The following is a 26,786-nucleotide window of genomic DNA, read 5'->3' on the forward strand; positions in this document are numbered from 1 at the left end:
TCCTCCTCCTGCCTTGTTGCACCCTGGGCTGCCACAGTCTCTGAAGTGTCCATGGTGCTCTTCGGAGTGGAGGTGGGGTTGCCCTCAAGTCTCGTCCAGCTCTTTGTAGAAACGGCAGGTCGCAGGGACAGTACCGGAGTGGCGGTTTGCCTCCCACACTTTGTGGTAGGCATTCCGCAGTTCTTTCACTTTAACCCTGCGCTGCACTGCATCCCGGTTATGGCCCCTTTCTATCATGGCCCTTGATATCTGCCCGAAGGTATCATAATTCCTATGGCTGGAGCACAGCTGGGACTGGACAGCTTCCTCCCCCCAAACACTGATGAGGTCCAGCACCTTGCCACTGCTCCATACTGGGGATCGCCTGGCGATTGGAGGCATGGTCACCTGGAAAGATGCTCTGAGAGCACTCTACGCCGGCCTGAGCAAACAGGAAGGGGAATTTCAAAATTCCCAGAGAATTTAAAGGGTAGGTCTGACGGTTGGTCACTTGAGGGCAGGGCAGTAGAGTTCAAAGTGATGACCAGAGTGGCTAGAACAGGCATTGTGGGACACTTCATGAAGGCTGATCAGAGCACATTAACAGACCAGGGCGTCCACACTGGCATCACAGCGCAGCAAGCCTTATACTTCTCACAGAGGTGGATTACCAAGGGCGCTTCAGTGACGGAGTCTGGGTGCTCTACGTGCCTTGCCAGTGTGGACACTTCAGGAGTTAGGGCGCCCGAGGCTGATTTAATGTGCTCCAACTCGCAAGTGTAGCCAAGCCCTTTGTGAAGACAGGCCCCTAGCTAACATCTCTCAGAGTGGTGGATTTACTACAGCAAAGGAAGAAACCCTTCCGCCACTAGAGTAAGTGCCTACACTGCAGCAGTGCAGCTGCAGCACTTCTAGTGTAGACATACCCTCAGGAATCACACATGACCTTTAGTTACTGATCATGTGATGGAGAAAAAACACACCAGCCTCTTGTCTTGTTTGCTGATGAAAAGGTATCCGACTAGATGACCTGTGCACGTATGCATCTGAGCTAGTTTTAAGCTCACTGTGTTCAAACCTGCATTGCTGTTTGTTGACTATTTGATAATATTTAAATGCAACCATAAAGATAACCATTGGCATTGGGCATTCTCCTTTGCTACCTAAATGGCCAATTTATTTTTACATTTCACACACTGGCCTAGTGATTTAATATATATTCTGCCTAAAGGGCCAATTTATTTATCTTCATATATAGGCACTTAAAAACCTAAACTCCTTCTGCAAAATGAGATTTAGGTTCCTAAATCAATTAGGTGTTGCAATGCTGGGTGCAGTAATGCCTAAATACCTTTGAAATCTGGTGACTTAACAGATCATTAATATTGCTACAATACCCCAGCAGTATTAAAATGATCCTTCAAAAAGAACTCTGCCAGCCTGCCACTGCCACAAAATCTCTTTTCTACCCCTTCACTGTTTGGGGTTCAGTATTACTGTAGTGTCAATATGTAACCTTTTTGTTAGGAGCATGTGCAAACTTAGCATTCCTAAAGAGCACATATACGGGATGCGCATAAATACATAAGAGTACTGAAGCCTTGGTGAGGCCCCTGTCCTTATTTTGCCCTCAGTTTCAGCAAGGGTTTCACTTTCCCAAGTACGCTGAATCTGACCCTAAGGAAGACACACAAGCAGCTGTGGCAGCCCATCAAAACATGCCTCACCCTCCAGTTTTCACTTCTGGCAGGACATTTTTTGATGGGTGGCCCATACTTGATAAAGTGTGCCCTCCTTAGGACCAGGGTGAAAACTGGTGTAAGACCCTATTTTGACAGTCTCCCCACACCCATAAAAATCTGTCCCCTCCGGGCAAAGGATGAAAATGGAGCAGGTGTAGCCCAATTTTGATGGGCTTCCCATACATTACACAGTTAGGAATTAAGATGGTGAACTGCAACATTTTGATGCAAGGCACATTTTGAGAGGACACCATCAATTTGCTAATGACACTTAGTTTTGCACCAGTCTCATCTCACCCAGATGTTGTACCAAACACTTCCCAGTGACTAACCCAAAACTTGACTTGAAGAGCTAACTGGCTGGCTGAAGCTCAACCCAAATAAAACTGGTTCTGCTGATAGCCTGGGTAAATCACCAGAGGAAGTGGTGGCAGTTACATCTAGCTCCTTTAGGAGAGAGCATGGCTATCTTTGTTATTAACAACCAATGAACTCTTGGCTATGCAGGGAATGATCAAAACAACGACAATGAACAGTAGGCAAATAAGGCCATTATCCATCTTCATTACACAAAACCAGCACAGATCAGTGAAATCTCTTACTATTACCTAAAAAGTGGCTATGACATGCATAAGTGGAGTGTTTTTATCCTGATAGCTACCTTGATGTAAAATCCTAGAGAAGACAAGGCACAGGTAGTTTTTACCTTGACATGGCTTTGTGAAGTAAACTCCAGGTAAGGAGTATTGGGTTGACCTTTACTAGCTACAATGAGGTTAAATCTATCTGCCTTGTCTCCATTAAGATTTTACATGGAGGCAGATATCTCAATATAAATACGCACCTTTTTTACAATGAAAACAAAGCCATGTGTTGTTTAAAGCAACATGTACTTTCTACTAGGGCTGTCAATTAATAGCAGTTAATGCATGCAATTACCTCAAAAAATTAACACTTCTTTTTAAAACAAGCGTTAATCGCCCACCTCTGAAGACCGGACTGGCAGCAGCCGGGAAAAGAGGGAGGCACTGGCTGAAGCGATTTGGGAGAGCCAGTTAAACACTTTTCATGGGGGAGGGAGGAGCCCAGGCCCTTACCGCCTGCACCATCACCTCCCCACTGGATGGGGACAGCCTTGGGGTGAGCGAGGGACGCCACCACCCAGGGTGTCATGTTCAGGGGGGCGCTGCTGCATGCCAACAGGGCAGGGGCGCCCCTTCTCCCACCGCCATGCTCCACTGCTACTTCCACCTTCCCTCCCGCATGGAGCCTACCCTGGCCAAGCTGCTCTGGACTGGGAGCCTGCCAGAACGGGTGATGTAAGGGTGTTCCCATTCCCTCTCCTGTGTACATGGTCGCCGCTGAGCTGGGGTTAGGGAACAGGGGGAGCCTGTCTGCTGCTGCTGGTGGCTCAGGAGTGAGTGCTGCTGATAACAGCTGCTGCTGGCTGAAAAAGTGTTCAGGCTCATGAGTGTTTTGCTTAAAGAGACAGCGCTCCACCAACATGCGCACCTGCATGCGCGCACACACACACTTCCTCCCCAATACACACACACACACCTCAAACGAAAATCTGATATGGCGCCCCTGGTGAGCCAGGAATGGCCAGAGGGCTGAGGGATGGCTGTGGGCTCTGGCAAGATGCAGTCCCCAAGCAACACGGTAAATAAGAAGCAGGCAGTATTATCTCCTGTAAATGTAAACAAACTTATCTGTCTTAGTGATTTGCTGAACAAGAAGTATGTCTGAGTGGACTTGTAGGCTCCAAGTTTTACATTGTTTTGTTCATGAGTGCAGTTATGTAAAAAAAATAATTCTACATTTGTAAATTGCACTTTCACAATAAAGATATTGCACTACTGTACTTGTATGAGGCGAACCGAAAAATACTGTCTTTTGTTTATCTTTCTACGTGCAAATATTTGTAATAAAAATTATATAAAGTGAGCACTGTACACTTTGTATTGTGTTGTAATTGAAATCAATATATTTGAAAATGTAAAAAAATCCAAAAATAATTATATTGTATTCTATTATTGTTTAACAGTGTGATTAAAATTGCGATTAATTGAGACTATTTTCTTAATCTTGCAATTAATCACAATAAGTTTTTAAATTGTTTGACAGCCCTATTAAATACATACATCTTTACCACTTCCACCACTTTTCCTTCCCCTGGCAGCTGGTGTTAACAGCACTAATGACTGTAGCTGTTGTTTTAGCAGACTACAGTTTCCTTCCATTCTCACTCTCTGCTGCAGCCGAAGACTCACATGGCTTAGACACATGAAATAAAATAGCCCATCAGCACAGACTAAAACTGGTGTTACATAAACAAATTACAACAGGCTGACTCAGGACACCACAGTTACTCTGAGTTTGTTATTGATAAGTTTTCATAACTGTGGATGTCACTGATGCACTGAACAACCAATCCATTAGATTTATTTTTCTCTCTCGCTGGAATACTGATATTCTGTAATGTGAAGTTCCAGCTACACAAGGTACCGAAAACTTGCATCAGACCTGGTGACAGGAGAGAGACACAAAATCCTCAGACAAGTTACTTCTTATCCACAGGCCTTTTTGTGTTTGTTTGTTGCCTTCCTCAATCCACCTCCACCAAGTTTTCTGCACCTTGTACAGATAGGGTACGTCTACACAGCAAAGTAAAACCTGCAGCTGATCCATGAAGTTATAATAGGAACAGTGAAGAAGGTAGGAAATAGATATAAATAATGCCTTAGCTGGATCTGATTTTTCCCCCCACACCACACACACAAACCCACATAAATTATATTACAAAAAAAAGAGTTGGTCAGTGAAATGTGGTAACTACATTTTTTATTTAATTTTGAAGATAATTGCTAATGCCTACATATTCCACCGTTCTGCAGTCACAGAAGCTATTTTTATAATTTTTAAAATATACATTTCTAGCTATAATATAGTTGCAAAGAAAATTGTCCAAAGCCTCATCTTCATAAACAAGTCCTACTGCTTTAAATATACCAGTATAGTCATAACCAGTACAACCTCCCATTGTGGATGCATTTGTACCAGTACAGAAGTGCTTATATTGGTATGGCGTATTTTGATACAGGAAGGAAAATATGGTATACTGGTATAACTGCATCTACACTAGGACTGCACAAGAGTCACATCCCTAACTGAAAATTTGTATACAGACCAGATCCAGCAGTGAGCAGAGTATAAACTGACACCGCTTTTTGGTTTCTATTTGGATTCTTTTATCACATTAAGCACTGTGGCTATGGCCACACTTAGGCTGTGTACATTTAAAATACTACATTGGCACTGCTGCAGCACTGAGTTGCACCATTGTTGTGCTTCAGTGAAGACACCACTTACGCCAACAGGAAAGGAGGGGTTCTCCTGTCAATGTAGGCAATCCACTTCCCTGAGAGGCGGTAGCTAGGTTGATGAAAGAATTCTTCCGTCAATCTAGCACCGTCTACACTGGGGGTTAGGTTGGCATAGCTACGTCTCTCAGGAGGGTGGATTTTTCACAACCCTGAGAGATGTCGCTATGCTGATGTACGTTCCCAGTGTAGACCTGCCATGTGTAGTCAACCCACGCCTGCAGATAGCTTGAAAAAGCCTCACGAGTACGACTGCTCCACGTATCTCAATGGGGTGTTAATCTTGAAGCCTAACAATGATGATTTAAATATCAGTGTTCATTTCACTGCTGATCATTTTTAGCAAACAAAATGTGCTTATGTAGTTATCCCCCAAATTACCTCTCAAGCCTTATCAGGTGCAAGATGAACATGTTCTACCCAGCACCAAAAAAATCCCACTTCCCCAGTGACAACTTCTATAACACAGAATTGACTTGCCAATTTTCAATATAGATTGTGTAAGGGCAGAATAACGTTAACTTTCATATTAAAATACAAACAAACTCACTCAAGGTATAACACACTAGCTGCATTATTTTCTTATTTAAATCAAAATCTCCAATTTTTATCCAAATCTGCTGCCACATCAAACTGATGCAGAAACTAGGGAGCCCCGTTGCAGGATTTAGGTCAGCTGCATGTGGAATACATGAGGCCTTGCATATAGACATATAGTTTCTAGTAACGATTCAATAATCCCCTCATCCTTTTATGCAGCTATTTTACTTGTAGATTCAGCTTCTAGCTTTCCTCAAACTCTTTAACAAAGACACTCTAGTTTATCACTTCATTTGGAGAGATGTTTCCAAGTGAATAAGCCACCACCTCTTCCCTGTGGGGCAGGAAGCCAGTCACTGAATCAAAAGAATGCTGGTTTATATTCCCCCAATTACACTAACAGAGCATTCTCCATTTCCTTCAATTATCAAGCCTTCTCAGTGCATACCAGAAAGGAGCTTGCCTTTCCTTAACCATACTGGAGTTATGTACCTAGACTGAGACCACGTCTACACCCGCGAGCTTTCACCAGCACAGCTGTACCTACGCAGCTGTGGCGCTGTAAGATCTCTCGTGTAGCTGCTCTAAGCCAATGGGAGAGAGCTCTCCCACCAACATAGCACTGTGCACACTACCACGTGTCCTGGCTAAACTGATGTCAGTTAGGGGGGGTGGCTTATTCCTTACACCTTGAGCAACATACGTTTTGCTGACATAAGAGGTACCGCAGACATAGCCTTAATTGTAAATTTCACTGAAAATGCAAAAGGCACAGGCTTGTACACACTAACACTTATGTTGGTTAAACTTGTGTCGCTCAGAGGTGTGAATAAGCCACCCCCTGAGCAACATAAGTTGCATCGACCTAAGCGCCAGTGTGGACAGCGCTATGTCATCAGGAGAGCTTCTCCCGCTGCCACAGCTACCACCTCTGGCGGAGGTGGCAGAACTCTCTTCCATCAGCATAGAGAGCCTTCACCAGACATGCCATAGCAGTGCAGCTGCACTGTTATAGAGCTTCTAGTGTAGACTAGCCCTCAGTTTCACAATGGACCATTTAAATGAACCATCTCTGTAGACAAATAAAGTAGGATCCAAATTAGTTTGAAATAAATTCAAATCAGGTAAACAGAAAAGTGCTGTGGGACATCTGGCCAGAAAATGTGATTTGAGAACTGGACCCACAGTATATACACAGTAAACAATTTGTCTTAAAAATCTGCAGTCCTAGATGTAAACTAAGGCCCTGATCCTGCAAAGACATATTTAACTTTAAATATGTTAGTAGCTTCATTGATGCCCATGGGACTCTTCATGGGCATAAAATTAAATACATGGCTCAGCCTTTGCAGGACTGGGACCTAAGCATACTAGTCCCTACTAAACCAAAGCACCAGTAGCCCTGACACCATTCTAACTGCTTTTTAAAATTAAAGAGACAACAATTGTCAAAAATAATTAAGAACATCCAGCTATTTTATGGGTTTTTTTTCAGAAGTTGGATCATTCTGCCAGTTTGTCATTTTTGCACAGCTACGTAGATAAACCTAACAATGCTTTCTGGCAATGTGGAACTTTTGTTTGCAAGTACAAATCCTCAGTTTACAAAAACAGTCACAGCAAATTCTTTCCTGTTCTAAATCATTTTAATTAAAACTAGAAAATCTGTAACTGCCAGGCACCACTCTAGCTAATACATTCAATTTTCCTTAGCTCCCCAGTAACACGGTCCTGGAAGGTTGGGCTATATACTTTCCCTGTTAGCATAAAGAATAAAATAATTCTGACAAAACATAAAATCACTCTTCAAAATGTAAACAGTTTTCAAATGAAAGTGTACTAAGAGTTATAATTTGTACTTACAATTTGACAACAGAGCCTTGATTCAGATTTTGGCATCCAAATTGCCAGTGAACTGCACTATCATCATCCATGTGTCAATTAGACATGCATGAAGGTGCCAAGTATAAGTCCCATTCTCTGATGCTTAAGTGCAGAACTTGTGTATGCTGTGAGTTGGGGGCAGGGTCCTATTGACATAACACACACCAATGACAGCAGCAAAAAGGACTTTCTGCAACTAAAGGATACATGACCAGGTCACTAGTCACTACCATGAACAGCCTACACACCCAGGGAGTCATAGCTGGGTCTGCTATAGGTATATGAAGCATGTAGCCCACTTGCTTAAAAAAAAAAAAATCAGATACCATGGACCGCATTTTCAGGAGTGCCGAGCACTTAAAACTCCACCTAAAATCAACAGGAACTAAAGGTTTTCAGTAGTTCTAAAAGTCAGGCTGGTATCACATTCTTTTGTTTTAAAAGTTACTGAGACAAGTGTTCAAACAAACTCAGGCACACCTGGGTGTCTAAGCTGTGCTGCAACCCTGGGTGTCTAAGATGCTGTAAACAGTGCATATTACCTAGAAAGCAACTTAATGGCAGAATTAAGTTGGGGGCATGAAAGGGAGGGCATACCTCTATTTATTTTAATAATGCTCTTTAATACTCTAGACTCCTTCTATATTCAAACATTTGAGATCCTACAATATTACGGAATTGCCCTTATGTCACTACCACAAGCCTGCGATGTAATCTTGAATACACATGCCCTACATACTCAATGCATATTACCTGTCTCCTTTTATATGCCAACTCACTCATCCACACCTACCCCAAGTGCCCCTCTTTTCCTGCACTAGGGCATTCCACTTGTATCTCAGCTGTAGATTATGGTTACACCAGCAACAAATTGCATCTTCATGCAAATCACAGTCTCATCTCACTTACATGCCCCACGAGTATTTAGATCATATCTAAATCATTGCACAACACTTTACACAGCTGACACATTCATGAGGTTCCCTCATAGAACATTTAGTGCTTGGACACCCAGGAGTCAAGGAGTCAGTTTAGTGAAAAGGCGACAACTCCTATCAAACAAAAGTATGAAAGAAGATAAAAAGGTACTATGGGCTTGTCTACACTTACAGTGATGCTGTAATGCTTAGTGAAGATGCTACCTATGCCGTTGGCATAGGTACTCTGCCTCCCCAAGAGGCAGTAAACTTTGTTGATGGGAGCCACAGCGCTGCCTATACCAGGAGTTAGGTTGGTATAACTATATCGCTCAAAGGTGTGGATTTTCCACATTCCAGAGCGATGTAGTTATACCAGCATAAATTGGTAGTGTACACCAAACCTATGTCCATCAAAGCTACTTCCTAGCGCAGCCACTAGCCATGCCCCTGGCTAGTTACATTTCCTTCAGTATCATTCAGAAGATAGAGCAGGCAGTATTACGGAAGAGTGATGGGTCAGCAAAAAGAATACATAACACAGATATGTGACTTCCCTTGTACTTGTATTTGTTTGCTCTATTAAATGTATAAATGTATTAAACATATTTCATTATAAATCAAGCATCTTTACTGCAACAGCCTCCAACAAACACATGGCAAGCTGCCATGTATATTTACATGGCTGTATAACAATCAAACGCCAAATAGTGCTTTCCAAAAAGAAAGAATGATCCCATACATTTGACATGCCCTTTTATTGGCTATTCTGTGCAATAACAGTCTTGTTTATACTCTAAGCAGTGTTTGTTATATAGAGAGATTAAGTACAGTTGTACTGATGTATTCCCACCACTCAGAATAACTCTCTTCCATAAAAAGAAATTATTCACACTCATTATCATCATTATTCTGATGCTGAATTTTAAACCTCAAAATGGAAAGCAAAGATCTGCACAACAAACTTGTCAAATACCATTATTTCCAATTTATTTCTAGAGAAAAAGGTGCTCGCTTTTGCCTTTGGCAAGATGTAGATGGGGAAGCAGGGCCCCATCTCTTGCAGCTGAAGAAATCTGAAGTCTGTTTGGGAGTCTGTAGGTGGAAGGGAGATGACAGCAAAGCCTGAAGGCCTGTGCTGCTTGCCCATGCATCTTGCCCATCACAAGAATAGGGCATGTTCAAGGAGCATCAATCACCTAGTGGCTTAATCCAGAGAAGTCTGGATCAGCAGCTTTGACTCCCAGGTAATTCCGATTGTCAGCCGATAAAGGCAATTACACTCAGGTCTGGCTGAGTAAGACTAAAGGTAACTTACTGCTTCCACACAGGCAGCTGAGGTCAGCTAGCTCTTCCCTATCTCAGATCGCTGCCTGAGAAAAATGACAGCCCCGTGCTCACTCCGTGCTTATTCATCTGAAAACTGAACAAAGTAACATTTAAGTATCTCTCCCCCCGGAGCAGAGCGGCTCTCTCACGCTCCGGTAACGCGCCGACACCACCATTGTCTTGAAGGCTCCCTAGCCGCTTCCCCGGCCGTGATAAGATCATTTAGGGAGGCTGCAGGAACAAAGGGCTTGAAGCTGCAGCAGCAGCCGGCGATCACAGGCTGGAACAAGCCGGCCACAGGGAAGAAGCATGCTCAGTGCGAAGTCCTGAGCCAGGAAAACAAGGTGCCCATTTCCAGCGCAGCCCCCCGTGCGCCGCGCGCCGGAGGAGCTGTACAAGGCAGACACTATGGTCCAGGTTATGGACCCCCACCCCCACCCCGTTGCCTAGCAAAGGGGGCTGCCGGGGGGGGCGCGGGGGCAGCGGCTGCTTCTCCCTCCCTCTCCCCCAACCCCGTCTCTGTACCTGAGCCGGCTGCGCTCCTCCTTCTTCCTCCTGCCTGCTTCAGCTGGACCCAGCTCGGGCTGCAGCGGGCTCCGGGCGCGGGGGGCCGGGAATCCAGCAGCCGAGAGTCACGCCCTCATGTCTGCCAGCCTCGCGCACCACCGGGCACTTCCTGCGCGACAAGAGAGCGAGAGAAAGCCCGCGGCTGGCGGCGTGCGGCGAGGAGGTTCCGCCGGCGGCCCGGGCGCCCCTGCCATTGTCAGCCGCTGCCCGCAGACCCGCCTCCGCAGCCCGCCCCAGCCGCCGGCAGCCCGCGCGCGCGCGCGCGCCGCTCCGCGAGCGGCCGGGGTCCGGCACCCCCCGCCCCGCAGGCTGTGCCTCGCGCGCCGTCCGCAAAGCCGCCCAGACGGAGCGGGAGGGTAGGAAATTGTTTACGTCTGCCCCTCGCCGGCTGGCTGGAGAGACAGGCTGATCCCCGCGCTGGGAGGGGCGCTCAAAGCGAACCGCTGCCGGTGGCCTCTGGCTGCTGGTGTCACGGCCTGGAGGCGCTGACAGTGGGAGGGGGTTGCAGGTAATTGCGTTACTGAAACAAAGGTAGGTTATAAAATGCGAACTTTCGCTGCTGCCCGAAAGATGCACTAGACAGCAATGCATATTTACTGCATGCTGGCTGGGAACGGCTCCTGCTCACTGGCATGCCCCTTCCCATCAGTCATGCTCACTCACACATAACAAGCACATATACCCATCGCCACAGCTCTTAAAAAAATATTACAGGGCTAGCCGAAGCATGCGCGGTAGCGGCGTTTGCGGGACAGCAGGTGGAGTGGGGCATATCGCAGCGTATGGCCAGGATTAAGGCGTGTGTACATGTTAGATACTTAATGCCGGGGTCTAGCATGTCCAGAGGGATAGGCAAGCTAGACTGACCCATAGGTTAACTCCTTTCTGAAATCAGCGAAATCTGAAGAATAAAAAAATCAATAACTAAGAGTCCCTGAGGATGCAAGATGATGTATGTTAATGACCTGCCCAGATCTTTTGCGAATGCTGTGACAAGGCCCGTTAATCTTTCCTGATAATTAACCTTTATATCCTATTATGCTGCATCAACTGCTCAATGCTGGAAGCAGTCTCAGTTCAGAGGTAGATACGGTATCCTATGGTCTCCCACCTTGGTGAGATTGCAGCTGTGGTGAAAAAGGCAACCTCACTGCCTGTGTACCCTAGTGCCTCGCTTCCCCTTCTGCATAAATCCTCCTTTGTGCTTTCATCAGCAGCACTCCCCTTGAGGATTTTTCTACACTTGGAAATGTCCCAAAAATAGCTATTCCAGAGTAAGTGTCCATACTGAGCCATTAAATATACATTCTGGAATAGCTACTTTGATACCTTTCCAAGTGTAGGAACATCCTCACCCATGCTGCTTCAAGTGTACAGCAAGGACATCACCATCTGCAAATAATCCCATGAATCTCCGGTGCCAGTTCAAAAGTGCCCTCCTTATTTTATTTTTATTTAAAAAAAATAATGATGAACTTGCTCCAGTCTTAATCTTAGCCTTCTCTAGAACCTCTCCCAGTATTGCTAATCCCAAGCATTCAAAAACCATGGGAGACAGGCCCTCAAAATATCATGAGTTTTTGTTCCCCTCTAGCCTTACAAGGTGTGCAATTAAACACCCACAGCTGACCCATGTCAGCTGACTCAGGCTCTTGGGGTTATAGAACTGGGGTGTAGAGATTTTCCAGACCGAGTCCAAATGTCTACACCACAATTTTACAACCCTAGCCTGAGTCACCTGACCTGGGCCAGCCATGAGTGTTTAATTGCAGCGTAGACATACACTGAGTGGAAAGAACCTTAGGTGTTACTTGTAACAATAGAGGGTCACAGTTTGTCTCTTCTGGTGGCCAAACTCACTGCACCCAGCAGGGGTTCCTTGTAGTCTTCCATTCCCCCTCAAGCTTGCTGCCACCTTCCCATCCCACTCTATTTCAGGGACTCCCTGTAAACCTGCCTCCATGCCAGGAGTTCTGCATTCCCCCCATTTCCTCTGACACCAAGGACTCGGGGTGCTCATGTCTCCTTCCCCCCAGGCCAGAGTCCCTATTGTCCGTCATTCTTATTTATTCTTTCTCTCTCTGGGAGAGAAGTCATTCAGAGTGTCACCAACCATTTTAAACTGCATTGGGAGGATTGTTTAGAAGGCTTTAAAGGCTGTCATCAGCCAGTTCTTTAAACTATCGGCAATTTTGGAAGCTGCTAACCAGATGCCAGTGGTTCCATGTCCCCTGCCCCCTTTTGGTTTAGCATCATGTTACACCCCAAACTGAGAAGTTCAGTGCAAGGCTATGCAAACTTGGTCAACTGGCAGGTAAAAATATTTTCAGACAAATGTAATTGCCTTTGAAGAAGCCCTTAAAAGGGGGGTGGGAGGGAAATGAATGGAATGCTTGGGAGAAGTGGACATAAGTTCTGAAGCCTGCAGTCCTCTCTTTATCCACAGAAGAAATCCAGAGGGGTAGTAGCCCTGAATACTGCCCCAGCAGTGTTTCAACTCTGGCCTGGTAACTGAACAGGCAATTTTAAACTGATGTAATTAAATGGTGCAAAACTCTGTGGGGACACTGCATTTGATTTAAACCTGGTTTATATTGATTTAGCTTGCATCAGGAAATTTACAGGCATATGCTATATCAATATAATTAGTCTGAAACTGATGTGTGCACCTCTACGCCATGCATTTGCACCAGTTTAATTACATCAGTTTTTAAATAGATTTTAGTTAAATTGGTGCAACTTGCATGTTTGGATAGTGCCTTGGGCACAAAGACCTTATTTCCAATTATAAGATTAGGTTTAGTCTAAAAAACAGAATCCCCCCACCTTTCACTTGCAGAATGGTATGATCTAGGCCTTTTCAATTTACTCGTGTTTATCTTGTCAGATTGCTGCCCTTTATCTCCTCTACCTGCCATACTTGATCCTGTTTCCAATCTTTTTTGTCTTCATTTACTAACAATTCTTGTTTTCCTGCAACTCAAGGCTAGTATACTGACAGAATTTTCACTGATTTCAGTCTTACTTTAAAATAGATTTTGTTACACTGGTGTAAATGTCTGTTGTGGACAATCTTAAATTGGTTTGAGTGCCTTGGATTGATCTATCTCAATTCAGCAACAATTAATCCCTTACCAAATTAACAACAAAATTTACGTGTCCACAACTTTTTAAATAATATAGATTTAAAACTCTGTTGTTAGAGAAGGCCAGTTTCAGATCTCCATGACCCATTCTACCAAAGATGTGCCAGTCCAACAGACTTCTAATGCTTTTTACATCCATTCCCCCATTTCAGGTGTTACTTTTTTCTGTTCTTGTATTGTACAACCCATCCTTACTCCCTTTTCACTGTGCATTTTAGGTAAATGACTAGAATCACAACTTTTGAAGCAGAGAAAGAAGTATGAGACATGAAGATGTGTTTGTACCACAAGAGATTTGGGTATTTTTGAAGGAACAGGATTATTCTCCATCTTCCACTACCATAGATGCAGGCAAGATAAAATATTGAATAGGCCTTGTATAGATTATAGAACAAGTACCTAAAATAAAACTTTTAAAGAGAAAAAAAAATGCCTCAAAGGTTTCATGTTTCTTTCTTTGGCTGTCTTCCTGTTTGAGAAGGCTTAGGATTTATTATATATATTTTAAAAATGGAAAAGGAGCATGCATATGCAAGTTTCTGGATAGCAGTCATTGTGAGGAACTCTGCATGTAGGCTTCTGCTTTGTATTTTTAGATTATTTTAGATTAAGCGTGAAGTCTGGTTCCTCTCTGAATCTTTGATTAAGGCAATTGCTAATTTATGTGGAAAGTGTAGCCATAGTGGTGCTTGTGGGGGTGAGAGGGGGAGTAGATAGGTGAGAGAATGTAATACCTTTCACTGGTCTGGACCAACAAGTTAACTTTTAATATACAAACTGTCAGACTAAAAGGGTTATTGACTTCCTTTTGGGAATTTGTGCAAAAAGCATTATCTGTCTATACTGTGTAAGTTGGTAGACAGGTTTGAATCGTTAGTGGATGTTTGCATTAGTACACTACAGAAAGGTTTATTAATGAATAATAGTGTCAAAAGTTGCATCAGTGCAAGGCACTAATCAGAATCAGATAAGTATTGTATACACAATATCTTTGCACATAACACTGATACCCACAGCTGAAACCTTTGACCTGAAAGCTTAATTTACAATCCGTTTATGCATTACTTGCTGATCAGAGTACTGGATGTAGACAGAAACAAACAGGCTATGGACAGAGTTTATTAGCAATAACAAACATTTAAGAAATACAACTTGAAATATACACACAAAAGTTACATAAAGATCTCCATTCATTTATCAGCCCTCTTCTAACTTTAAACATCGCATTCTCTTTCACACCTCACTTCAGTAATTCTGCACAAGAGATCATCCAATTATTCATGTGCTTTACCCCGGTATCTACCTTTCATCAATTGCTACTAGTGTAAAAGTTCCCCTTCATCCCCATCTTGAGGTCTGTGTTTACAGCTGGCCTTAGAACACGCACAAAAAAAGAAAAAAAGGCATGTGGTGTATTGGATTAATTTTCTACTTAGAACCATGGCTTTACATGTGTGACCCAGAGGCCCACGGGTGGTTCACTACTCTGTGTCAGCAACTTGTCAGACCGGACGTACTCAATACATCTAACAGTTGTTGTGTAACGTACCATTAGAAAACCACACAACTCTCTGACCATTAATATTATTGTGTGGTGTATGAATAGGTAACATAGGCAAAACATGCTGACATGTTTTTAAAAGGCACCCCACCCCACCCAGAATATGATTCTGCCTGCTTGCATGTGTCGTCAAGGTAAATCGAGAGTCACTGGAAATGCATTTACATAAAAGGTAAACAAAGCCATCAACTTAACACGGGAAGGAACCAACATTAAGTCTTCGCCAGACCACATGGTGTCTCTTCCCAGCAGGAGAAAAGGAACTTTATCTGAATATACATTTCAAAGGTTTACTGGTCTATAAAGAGGGGATCTGTACCTTAAATGATAAGCAACTGAATTAACCGATTGTATACAACAGTACTGTATTATAAAAGCATATAGAGTAAGGTCTTTTCTGACAGCCTATGACACACTGGTGATCAATGTCATTGTGAAATGTATGTATTTATACAATGTGAGGAATTATGGATACTCCATGATCTTATGCTTTAAAGTCCGTGACTAAACACTGGGAGAAAATAATTTTCTCCCAGACAGGAGGGAAGGTAACTATCTACATTTCTCTAGTGTAAGTTAAGCAATGTGGAATAAAACCAGTGGGAGCCCTATTTACATACAAATCAGCAGAGGGAATGGAAGTCCACAAGAAGGGAAGAACAGCAGGAAGCGTTCCAGGCTTTTGAAACAGACAATGAATTTTGGTTGATATAAGTGGGGCAAAAAGACCTTTGAGTTATCACTTGAGGGATTCAAGGGGCTAGAGCTCTTGAAATCACAGGACACTGGGTTCTTCAACCAAGGGGGCTGAAGTTTCTGGGAACTAAGTTTAGATAATAAACCTACTTTGGCAAAGACTGTAACTTGCTGAAATTAAGTTTTAGTCTTAGAAGCATATTTTCACTTTTGTTTGCTTGTATCTCTTTCCTTATACTTGGTATCGCTTAAACCTATGTGACTTTTTGTTTAATAAACTGGTTTCACTTTTACTATAAACAACTTCAGTTGCGTGATTGAAATACGACTGCTTGTCAAACACCAGTTAAATTAATGAGCTGCAGCATATTGACTAACAACTTTTGTGAGCAGTCCAGGAGAGGGCTGGACACTACAGAGGTAGACAGTTTTGGGGAAATTCAGGACTGGGGGGGATGTTGGGGTCACTCTGCAAAACGTAACTGACTGGTGAAGCCAGGGTGGGACCTGCATGCTTGTAATGCTGGCAGTTGGTGTCAGGGCTGTTAGCCACAGCAGTATAGCACAGAAAGCACCCAGATTTACAGGACAGGCAGTGACAACCCCTTGCTGGCCTGCTGTGAACCCCAAAATGTCACAATACTGTATAACTTTCCTATGACTGCATAGATCATCTTGCAGCAAGATAAGTTCTTAAAACAACACTGATTCAGTACTGCCTCCAGTAAATGTGAAATCTGGCCTAACACCATTCAGGTTTTACAATGCTAGAGGAAGTTCTAAGCCACGGTTCCTGTAGAAAACAAAAGCCTTATGGAGAAACCCATTCAGAGTATGTCTTTACTTCAGAGTTAACCCAGGCTCTTGCCTGCATTTTAGCCCAAACTCTCCCCCATCCTACCACACAGAAAAACCTCTGAAACTGGATTTGGAGGTGCTTTAAGCCTGGGCTAATTTTCGTGGCTGACGGGGTGGGTCAGAGCTCCAGCTCCACTTCAACAAGGGCATGTTCCAATCCTAGTTAAAGTGAGGATACAAGCAAAAGCCACTCAAATGCTGAAAAGTGTCTTCCCACAATTAGTTGTGGAAGCCCCAGCACAAAGAACAACAGGATATGCCCCATGGATATGCAGAAAACAGGGATCCAGTAACATGGGTAGGGCTTTGCTGTGAGAATGCTCCCACCTGGGCTAAGTTAACCTGAGTGCTAAGCATCCAGTTAACTGTGCAGTGAAGATATATCCTTAATGGCCACCTGAAAAAGATGAAAAAATCAGACTGTGTTCTCTTTTTGTTTTACTTTTCTTTCTTTCTAGTGCCTAAAGAAGGCCTAAGGTTTTAACTTTGCTTCTTTCTTTACATCAGACATCTAGATGAGAACCAGTAGGAAGACAACATGAAGACAGCCAAACCTGAGCAACTGAGATGGAAACAGATTTTTATTCAGATTGTTTCAAACTCTTGTTTATTGGGGTTTTGTTTACCGCTTTTTAATTCAAGCATCAGAAAGAAAAACACATTGGAAGAGAAGCTCTTGTTAAAGTGTGAAACATCTCCTCCCCCTTAATTGAGGGCTGAGAAAGCTCCCACTTCACTTCTCTGGTCCTCCAAAAAGTTCCCCAGCAAAACTAGGAATGACCAGGCCTGATATTTCTAAGATTTGGGTGGGGTGGGGAGGAACAGCCTTACACTTTTCAAGCAGTAAAAGAGGTCACAGGCTCAATTGTCTCACTCTTCTGTAGGTCACCTTTAATATAAAATCCTGGACTACACAGAACGATGTGTCTGCTCTGCTCATCTTTTCTTTTGCTAGTTGCCCTATGCATTCAGCCTGCTAATTTCCTCATTCCCCTCTCTAACATTGTTTCCAAAAAGAGCATTTTGTTCAAGAAGAGGGTGGCAAATTTTTGCCAGCCTCCTCTAGGGTGGTAGTGCTTTGTACCACAGTTGTTCCTTAAAGGTGGAGTAGTACAAATTGTCCCCTTCACCCTTACATGGAACATCACTTTGGTGGCTTAGAGGGGGGCACAAGCAGAAAGAGAAAGTTGTAGACAGTAACAGCGTTAAAGAATGCATCAGCACAATATTTTCATAGCCTCATTCACACGGATAAGATGAAAAGGATAGAAAGGGAAACAAATCTCTCTTTGTACAGTTTTCAGAGTAGCAGCTGTGTTAGTCTGTATCTGCAAAAAGAGAAGGAGGACTTGTGGCACCTTGAGACTAACCAATTTATTTGAGCATAAGTTTTCGTGAGCTACAGCTCACTTGAAGTGAGCTGTAGCTCACGAAAGCTTATGCTCAAATAAATTTGATGAAGTGAGCTGTAGCTCACGAAAGCTCATGCTCAAATAAATTGGTTAGTCTCTAAGGTGCCACAAGTACTCCTTTTCTTTTTGCGAAGACAGACGAACACGGCTGCTGCTCTGAAACCTGTCAAATAAATTGGTTAGTCTCAAGGTGCCACAAGTCCTCCTTTTCTCTTTGTACAGCGGCAACGAGCAGGTGCTTGATGCACTGATACCACTTTAATACCACCCCTTTTCTTCCTTAAAGATGAATGAAACAGATACTTTGCGTGCTAGATTCCAAGAGACAAATCTACTCCCACAGAGGAATACATTTTTAGGCCCCAGGGCATTTCTGCAGGTGCTAAATCAGGGTCCTATAAGACAGTCTTCTTTGTTTGTTCCACGAAGGAGATGGGAAGCCAGTTTGCAAGACTGGAAGAATACAAAGAATACAGAGATATTGAAAAAGAGCTTTGATTCCTTTCATGAAAGAAAGTTTTGGCAACAGATAGTTAAAATTAACAATGTGGAAATGAGCGTTACTGACTGGTGTTAGAAAGTGCCAACCTCACTTGTGACGCACTTTGCTTTTTAACAGGTCAAAAAAAACAACAAGATGATTCTCAGCTAGTTGAAAGTTGAGAATGCTGGCTTTGTTCTTTAGTAAATTTGTATGGGGACTCTGAAAAAGTTTTGTTTGGCAATCAGTGCCTATTCTTGCTAAGTGGATGAGAGAAAACTGCACCCATTTTACTCAGCCCAAGAGATTTTGAGCCAAATCTATCCCTGGTGTAATTCTGATAGAGTCAAAGGAGTTGCACCATTGGAAAATGGGACCCAAGATGTTCTCAAGGTAGAGGTTGGTCCAAAAATAGGTGTTACCTCACTCACCCATCGCTCTCAAGGTAAGAAGCACTTGTCACCATGAATAAACTGTGATATTTATTTAAAACAACGAATTACAATGGGCTTTTCTGAGCCTAGTGCTGGAGGCAGATATCACACTGGAAAATGTCAGTCCGGTGTTCAAACATGATTTAAGGGCCCACTCCTGCAAACACTTAGGGCTTGTCTACACTTACATTTTATAGCGCTCTAACTTGTTGGCTCAGGAGGGTGAAAAATCACCCCCGAGCACAGCAAGTTTGAGCACTTTAAAGGACTAGCGTGGACAGGCTCCCAGCACTCGGAGCCACGCTCCCAGCGCTCAGAGCTATTCCCCTCGTGGAGGTGGATTACCAGGAGTGCTGGGAGAGCTCTCTCCCAGCCCTCGCACGTGACCACACTCACACTTCAAAGTGTTGCAGTGGGAGCGCTCCCAAGGTGGCGCTTTGAAGTTTCTAGTGTAGACGTAGCCTCACTAAAAACATGAGCCTGTGGAAGCCAACCAGTATGGCCAACAGTAAATTTTTGCAGATCCTTTCCTAAGACTGGTGCTAAAGACTTTTACAGGGAAGCAGACCCACGTGTGGAAAATTACGTACCTCCATATGTTTTTGCAGGATTGGGTCCAAAGTGTGTAACCCAGTTTTTAGTCTGCTTTGCCAAACAAACACTTTCACAGAGTTTCAAATTTATAAAAGAGTTTACAAGTCTTAACAGAAACCAAGAGTTTGGAGGGGGGGGGGGAAAAGAGGGAGATTTTTTGTATTTTCTAAACACTTCAGTGGGGGAAAAAATTGTTTTGATGTTAGCCTCTCCCTGCAATGTTTGGCATTGTGATAATATAGAAGAACCAGGGAAATGGAACTGAACAGAAACAAAAACAAAACTGAGTAATCTAGTTTCACTGTTGAAAGAAATACAAAAATAGAAACAGCCTAAAATGTGAAAAGCTCATTTTAAAAAAAAATATTACTACTCAAGTGCATTATTAGTAATACTACAAATTATTTATAAAACTACGTGAAAACAAGAAGCAACTGCATGAAGACAAGGAACTTAATCATTTTTAATTGTAAATTGTCTCTTTAACAGGCAGAAGAAAACCTTATATTCTTTGTATTTTACAAAAGAAACATTTTGATTGAATAATCAGGTGTTCGTTAGTACGTATCTTGGAAACTGGTTTTAGAGTCTATTTCTCTGGGCTCCCACACTGCTTGCATCACAAAGTATGCCACATTTCAGCAAGATGTCTGTCTCCAGCACTAGGCTCTAATTCAGAATTTTAATCCTCAAAACATTGTCTAATCCTTAGAGATTACCCAGGGTCCCTTGGATTAAGACTAGCCAATTCCACTGTGGTTGAGAGAGGTGCAGTAACAGGGACCATTTGCAGCCACTGCGATGAGGCACTGACTCAGGATTCTTGGTCATCCACCCACCAACTGCCAGACTAGGAAATGACACAGCAACAGATGGGATCAGGAGAGAGGGAAGAACCAGCTAGTGACACAGGGCCTGATCCAAGGCCCTCTGAAGTCAACTCCCACTAAATTCAGAGTAGGCTTTGAATCAGCACCATAATACAGAGCAGGGAACCAATGAGGAATGGGGGTAAAGAGAGAACAAACTTCAGCTGACAATTTTCAGGACAATCACACTATTGGATTAAAGCAACACCTATCACATTTATTTCACGGTTACAAGTGCTTCTGACCACAGAACATATGTCTAGTTTCAGAGCCAGTGCTGGCCCAGTGGGGGCCCTAATCAGGAATCCCCCCACCCCAACACATACTAATAATGGAGTGGGGGCCCTTGAACTGCTTGGGGCCCTAAGCAATTGCTTAGTCTATTTATGCCTAGCGCCAGCTCTGGCTAATTTTCTCTGACTGCTGCCATGCATTTCATTTCTTATTCTCCTGCATTTGGAAGCACTTCCCGCAACAGCATTAGTTTATGACTCACCAGAAATGGAATTAGGAAAGATGCCCTGAAAGAAGATGTACAATTGGCGTATCTCCTGGTTGTTACCTACTTCTAGTGGAAAGAAACACACTTGTCTGAAGTCAGAGGAAAGTGACCTAAACGTGCTCTCAGTAAAAAGCTGGTGCATCCAGCAAAGCTGCACGCGTCACACAGAAGTAAAATGCTTAGCAAGGCTAAACAATGGAATACCATGGAGGAACCAGATTTTGCACGTTCCAATGAGTTATAGTAGTGCTATGTTTGATATTTAATTTTTGTGTGTGTGTGACTGCTTTAACTTACCCAGTTCTTAACATGGTCATGACAGGAACAGGCTTGTTCTTATCAATATTACCTTTGATGGTTATAACCTATGTGGAAGCAGCATGGAAAGTTTCTCTATTTTAGAATTAGTGTTGTTGCTTTATTAATCTCCCCTGGGTTTGTAAACGTTACACAGACAGTGGTCCCACTTCTAAATGGATTTTAGAACTCCCATCATATACACAGCATCATGTTCTGGAGATTATGATTTTTTTTTTAATATACTTTGCCATCCTCCATCCCACCTTGCACAGTCAATGTAATCTTTGTCTCCTTATCAAAGCAATCTTGACAGCAGATAAGAGTATCTGTTTAGACATTCCTTGTTTGTTTCATGCCATGTGGAAAATGGCTAAAAGTAATATGTCCAAGATCTAGGACAAAAACTGTTTTATTTTAATATTAACACTTTAATTTTCTGTACAGTGGCCTCTGCTGAAGAATTGGTAGACATCACAAAGGCACATAAAATATCATCAGAATAATTTACTCTCAGGCCAAGACCGTGTAAGTTAAGTTTAATCAGACAATACAAGATTTACAGCCAAGTTATAAATCCCTGAGAATGGATTTAATTCACAGCATTTCACTTGGTGTATTGATCCAAGATCAATGGTGAATAAATAATGTAACATTAATTGCTGTTCACTGTTGAAGCCCTTAATTTAGTCATGAAGAAAATGAGTGTAGACCCACTGGAAAAGCAGATCTACAGTTAACAGATTTTAAACTAGGGCACCTTTAGCTTGTGAAGTAAAGAGGGCTAAAATGTATTTGATAGGTTACACTGGGGGACCAGGACCTTGGTAGGTTTCAGAGTAGCAGCCGTGTTAGTCTGTATCCGCAAAAAGAACAGGAGTACTTGTGGCACCTTAGAGACTAACCAATTTATTTGAGCATAAGCTTTCGTGGGCTACAGTCCACTTCATCGGATGCATAGAATGGAACATATAGTAAGAAGAGAGATATATACATACAGAGAACATGAAAAAGTGGAGTAAGAGGCTAATTAATTACAATGAGCTATTATCAGCAGGAGAAAAAAAAACTTTAGTGATAATCAAGATGGCCTGAGTTGACAAGAAGGTGTGAGGACCTTGGTAGCATCCCATCAGATTTTACTTTTTAGAAGCTCAATAGCCCCTGTCCACTTAGCAGTTGCTTATCGTTTGGCTTCATAGGTAATTTCTTTTCTATCTTTAATGCTACCAGAGCTGATGGACATAACCCTGTTTGTATGGCACAGAAATTAAGCCTTCCCTAGATATATTTTGAAAGAGAGAGAACACCATCAGTGACAACAATGGTCGGCAACATATACCACAAATTGGTGCTGAAGCTAACTTAGCTGCTGCTATAGACAGGAAAAACACATTTCCAGCACCATTACAAAAAGCATTCCTGAGACTTGGTTTTATCAAGCAATAGGTCAATCACCTAGAGACTAGACTTAAGAGTCAAATACTGGCTCTGTCATAGACTTTCTGTGTGACCTTGGACTTCAGGTCACACATTGTTAGAACAGGGATAATAAAACTTCAACTTGGAGAGGGGTTGCAAGGATTAATAGACAATGCTCTGAAATTCCCATACAACAGACACTATAGACGTGTTATTGTACTGCCATTTAATGGCAAGGATACCTAAAAAGCAGGGAAATAAAGATGGTTCATTGACCAGACGACTGTCTGTTCTGATGTAGTAAATGTTAATATTACATAGGTTAAGGCCCTTTATCTGTGCCTAGTGCAACATCAAGAAAATATTTGACCCCATTAGAAAAACCACAAATAAACAGTGGTTGCACACTGATTTCATAATGCAATATGGGGAAAGAGGGTCCAGAAAGAGACTGATTTTTTTAGCTGGATATATCCCCAGTGGGATAAAATCAAGTACACTTCCATACCCAAGGCTTGCTCCAGTATCATACTCTGGCATGCAATGCTCCACACACACACACACACACAGTAAAAGTATTAAACAGAGATTTTAAAAAGGAAAATCTCTCTGGATGAACTATAGTATTCTTCCTGTCAACTGCAAAACTAGTTACCCTTTCAGTTTCCACTAGCTGGTATTCCAAGTGTTTATGGATGCCCCTGATGCTAGGGGAAGGCAGAGCTACTTTTACGAGGGTGGGTATGTATAACTATCAGCCTGGGGACACTAGTCCTGCTCCTGCCTGCTTCAGTTCACTTTGCTAGTACTGGGTGAATTCTAACCTCTCTTCTAACAGGGTCTCCCGGCCAACACAAATATGGACTTTGTGCAATTATCTGAGAACACCAGGGGTGGCAAGAGATGTTCAGTTTTCCTGCAGCGGTATTGATCTGGCAATCGGACACGGGCTCTGTCCTTAACAGTCCTGGGCCAGCCTCTGGGGCTGCCCGGTCAGTCAGCGCAGACATGATCCGTCACTGGCAGCCAGCGACATCACTTTTATTCTTAGCATTTCCTGTAAGCGGCTGTTTGTTGCATAAGGAAGAGCCACTGGAGCTACGGCCGCCGGGTAAGCCCCACGCACGTGCAGACAGAGCGGGAGGGGCGAAGCAGAGGGAAGGAGGGAGGCGAGGGGCAGCGCCGCTGTCCGGGAACCTTGACGCTCCCCCAAGCAGCCGGATTCTCAGGGCCGGGGGCGGGGGATTCCCGCTGGCACCGCTCCCCCGCGGCTGCTGCACCCGCACCAGCAGCCGCCTCCCTGCCCGGGGGCCCGCACCACCCCGGCTGCAGCTCCCTGCCCCCGGGGCTGCAGCAACAAACCTTGGCGGCGGGCGCGGCAGGCAGGTAGGGGCAGCCGCAGGGCGAATCACTCCGGCGGGGCGGCCACGGGGGCTCCCTGCAGCACCCTGCAGCCCGCGCCGCGCAGCCACACGCCACGCGGCTCCGCTGGGAGACCGGCTGAGACCGGCCCGGCAGCTGGGGCGCCAGCCCTCGCCCGGGGCCCGCCAACCACGGCGCAGGGCGCAGCCAATGGCCCCCGCGGCAGCGCCCATGTGATCGTCAGGCCCCGCCCAGCTGCGCGGCGCGGCACCCCTGCGCTGCCAGGGAGCAGGTGCTCCGGGGCCGCTCGCCGCAGGTGTGTGGGAGGAGAGAGCGGTCGCTTGGCCCGCGGGTGTCGTCCGCCTGCTTGCCAGGTCTGCTGCTTGCAGGATCGCCCCCGCTGCTGCCGCTCCAGCCTCACCGCGCCCCGAGAGCCCGGCCCAAGTTCCGGAGCCCCCTCCCGAGCCCAGCTTCCCCACGGTGCGGGGCACTGGGACCATGGGCAAGCTACCTAATGGCGCTGTGTCGAGTTGGCTGTCTGTGACATGGGGAGAAGAGCGACGCAGGGACTGTGAGGGGTACCCGTTGAGCACCCCAAAGGGAAGGGAAAAGTCTTAGTGGTCAACAAATCCATGGCCATTTGGGACTTAGTAAATGTCCCTGTGCTAAACACCTTGGCCCTGTGGGGCTGTCTGGCAACACCGGGGATGGATTCAGATCCTCTATTCCAAAACCAGAGGCACAGCTTTCACTACAGGAGGATGACAGGTTTCAGAGTAGCAGCCATGTTAGTCTGTATCTGCAAAAAAAAAAAAAAAAAGGAGTACTTGGGGCACCTTAGAGACTAACAAATTTATTTGAGCATGAGCTTTCATGATGTGAAGTGAGCTGTAGCTCAGGAAAGCTTATGCTCAAATAAATGTTAGTCTCTAAGGTGCCACAAGTACTCCTTTTCTTAGTACAGGAGAATGGTTTTTAGCAGTCTGAGGCATAGGACCTGTAGCCAGGCATTTTGGATTCTACAAAGGCATTGGTATATGTGTACCCTCCCTTCCCTCCCCCCATTCATTATTGTTTTATTATAAGAATATGGCAAGAATCTCAGTGTTCTTAAGAACTCTGTCTGGAGTCCTGCAGGTTACTAACTCTAGGCACATGAATAGTCCCATTGAAAACAATATCATTGACTCACATGCCTACAATTAAATATGTTCATAAATGTTTGCTGAATGGAGGCCTGTAATTCTTATTAAGCTCTTTTAATGTTCTTTCTATAAGTCAGTCATATCTTTATCTTTAAAACATTTAGAACTTTAAGGGCCGTTTGTTATAAAGAGACAGATGAAGGCAATTTAAGCTCACTATTCAGATTGTGGAGAGACAAGGTGAGGTAATATCTTTTAGTGGATCAATTTACATTGTGGGAGTGAGACAAGTGTTTGAACTTCATGAAGCTCTTCCTCAGGTCTGGGAAAGATACTCAGAGGGTCACAGCTAAATACAAGGTCAAACAGAGTTTAGCATAAGCAATTAGCAAATATCTAAGGGACTATTCAAGGTGAAGTGGCCCATTAACTCCCCTGTAGTCATAGGGTATAAAGAGGGGTTAATGAGTTACAGATGGTTGTAATAAGCCATAAATCTAGTGTCTTTATTAGGACCATGATTTTTAGTATCTAGGAAGGTTATGAATTAAGATCTGAGGCTCATCTTTTGAAAGTGAGGTGTGGGTTTCCTGAAAGGATGAGGACTTATAGGTCAGAGATAGAGGGATAGCTTGTGAAAAGTGTTCACCCATAAGGGATGTTGTGTACATTATCCAGTGCCCTAAATGCCCCCAACACCCTATTTCCCCTTGTTTTTTCCTATCCCCCCCGACATTCTTGTTAAACCCTGGATTTGTGCTGGAAATAGCCCACCTTGATTATCATACACATTGTAAGGAGAGTGATCACTTTAGATAAGCTATTACCAGCAGGAGAGTGGGGTGGGGGGAGAGAAAACCTTCTGTAGTGGTAAACACCCATTTTTTCATGCTTTGTGTGTATAAAAAGATCTTCTGTACTTTCCACAGTATGCATCCGATGAAGTGAGCTATAGCTCACAAAAGCTTGTGCTCAAATAAATTGGTTAGTCTCTAAGGTGCCACAAGTACTCCTTTTCTTTAAAATAAGATAACCTTTAAAACGGGCGGGCAAACTTTTTGGCCCGAGGGCTACATCTGGGTAAGGAAATTGTATGGCGGGTCATGAATGCTCACGAAATTGCGGGTTGGGGTGTGGGAGGGGGTGAGGGCTCTGGGGTGGGGCCAGAAATGAGTTCAAGGTGTGGGAGGGGGCTCTAGACTGGGGCAGGGGGACAGTGAGGGCTCCAGCTGGTGCTGCAGGTTCTGGGGTGGGGCTGGTGATGAGGGGTTGGGGGTGCAGGAGGGTGCTCTGGGCTTGGACCAAGGGGCTCCTAGGGCAGGAGGGGGATCTGGGCTAAGGCAGGGGGTTGGGGTGCAGGCTCCAGGCGGTACTTACCTCAAGCAGCTCCCGGAAGCAGCATGTCCCCACTCGGGATCCTACGTGGAGGCATGGTCAGGTGGCTCTGTGCACTGCTCCATCCACAGGCGCCGCCTCTGAGTTCCCATTGGCCATGGTTCCCGGCCAATGGGAGCTGTGGGGGCAGTGCTTGGGGCGAGGGCAGTGTTTGGAGGCCCCTGGTTGCCTCTATGCGTAGGAGCTGGAGCGGGGACATACCGCTGCTTCGAGGAGCCGTGCGGAGCCACCCCACATGCGGAGTGGGGCAAGCCCCGAACCCCGCTCTGCA

At 44.4% G+C, this 26,786-nt stretch overlaps 1 protein-coding gene across 5 annotated transcripts in view; it reads right to left on the reverse strand.

Moving 5' to 3' along the window:
• LRRC8D (leucine rich repeat containing 8 VRAC subunit D) overlaps nt 1-26,516 on the reverse strand; it is a 90,023-nt gene extending 63,507 nt beyond the window's left edge. Inside the window, exons 1-3 of one of the 5 annotated variants that reach the window (XM_084637461.1) lie at nt 26,498-26,516; nt 10,300-10,450; nt 9,764-9,868 (exon numbers count right to left, since the gene is read on the reverse strand). The gene's annotated coding sequence lies outside the window, so the exon portion shown is untranslated. Of the gene's footprint in view, nt 1-9,763; nt 9,869-10,299; nt 10,530-23,975; nt 24,786-26,497 lie in introns of those variants that run through there. The other 4 variants (XM_084637459.1, XM_084637462.1, XM_084637460.1 and 1 more) reach the window with 4 other exon arrangements.
• Between the last annotated feature and the right edge of the window lie 270 nt (nt 26,517-26,786).

Source organism: Lepidochelys olivacea (assembly GCF_965140295.1).
Source record: "Lepidochelys olivacea isolate rLepOli2 genome assembly, chromosome: 8".
Classification (NCBI taxonomy): domain Eukaryota; kingdom Metazoa; phylum Chordata; order Testudines; family Cheloniidae; genus Lepidochelys; species Lepidochelys olivacea.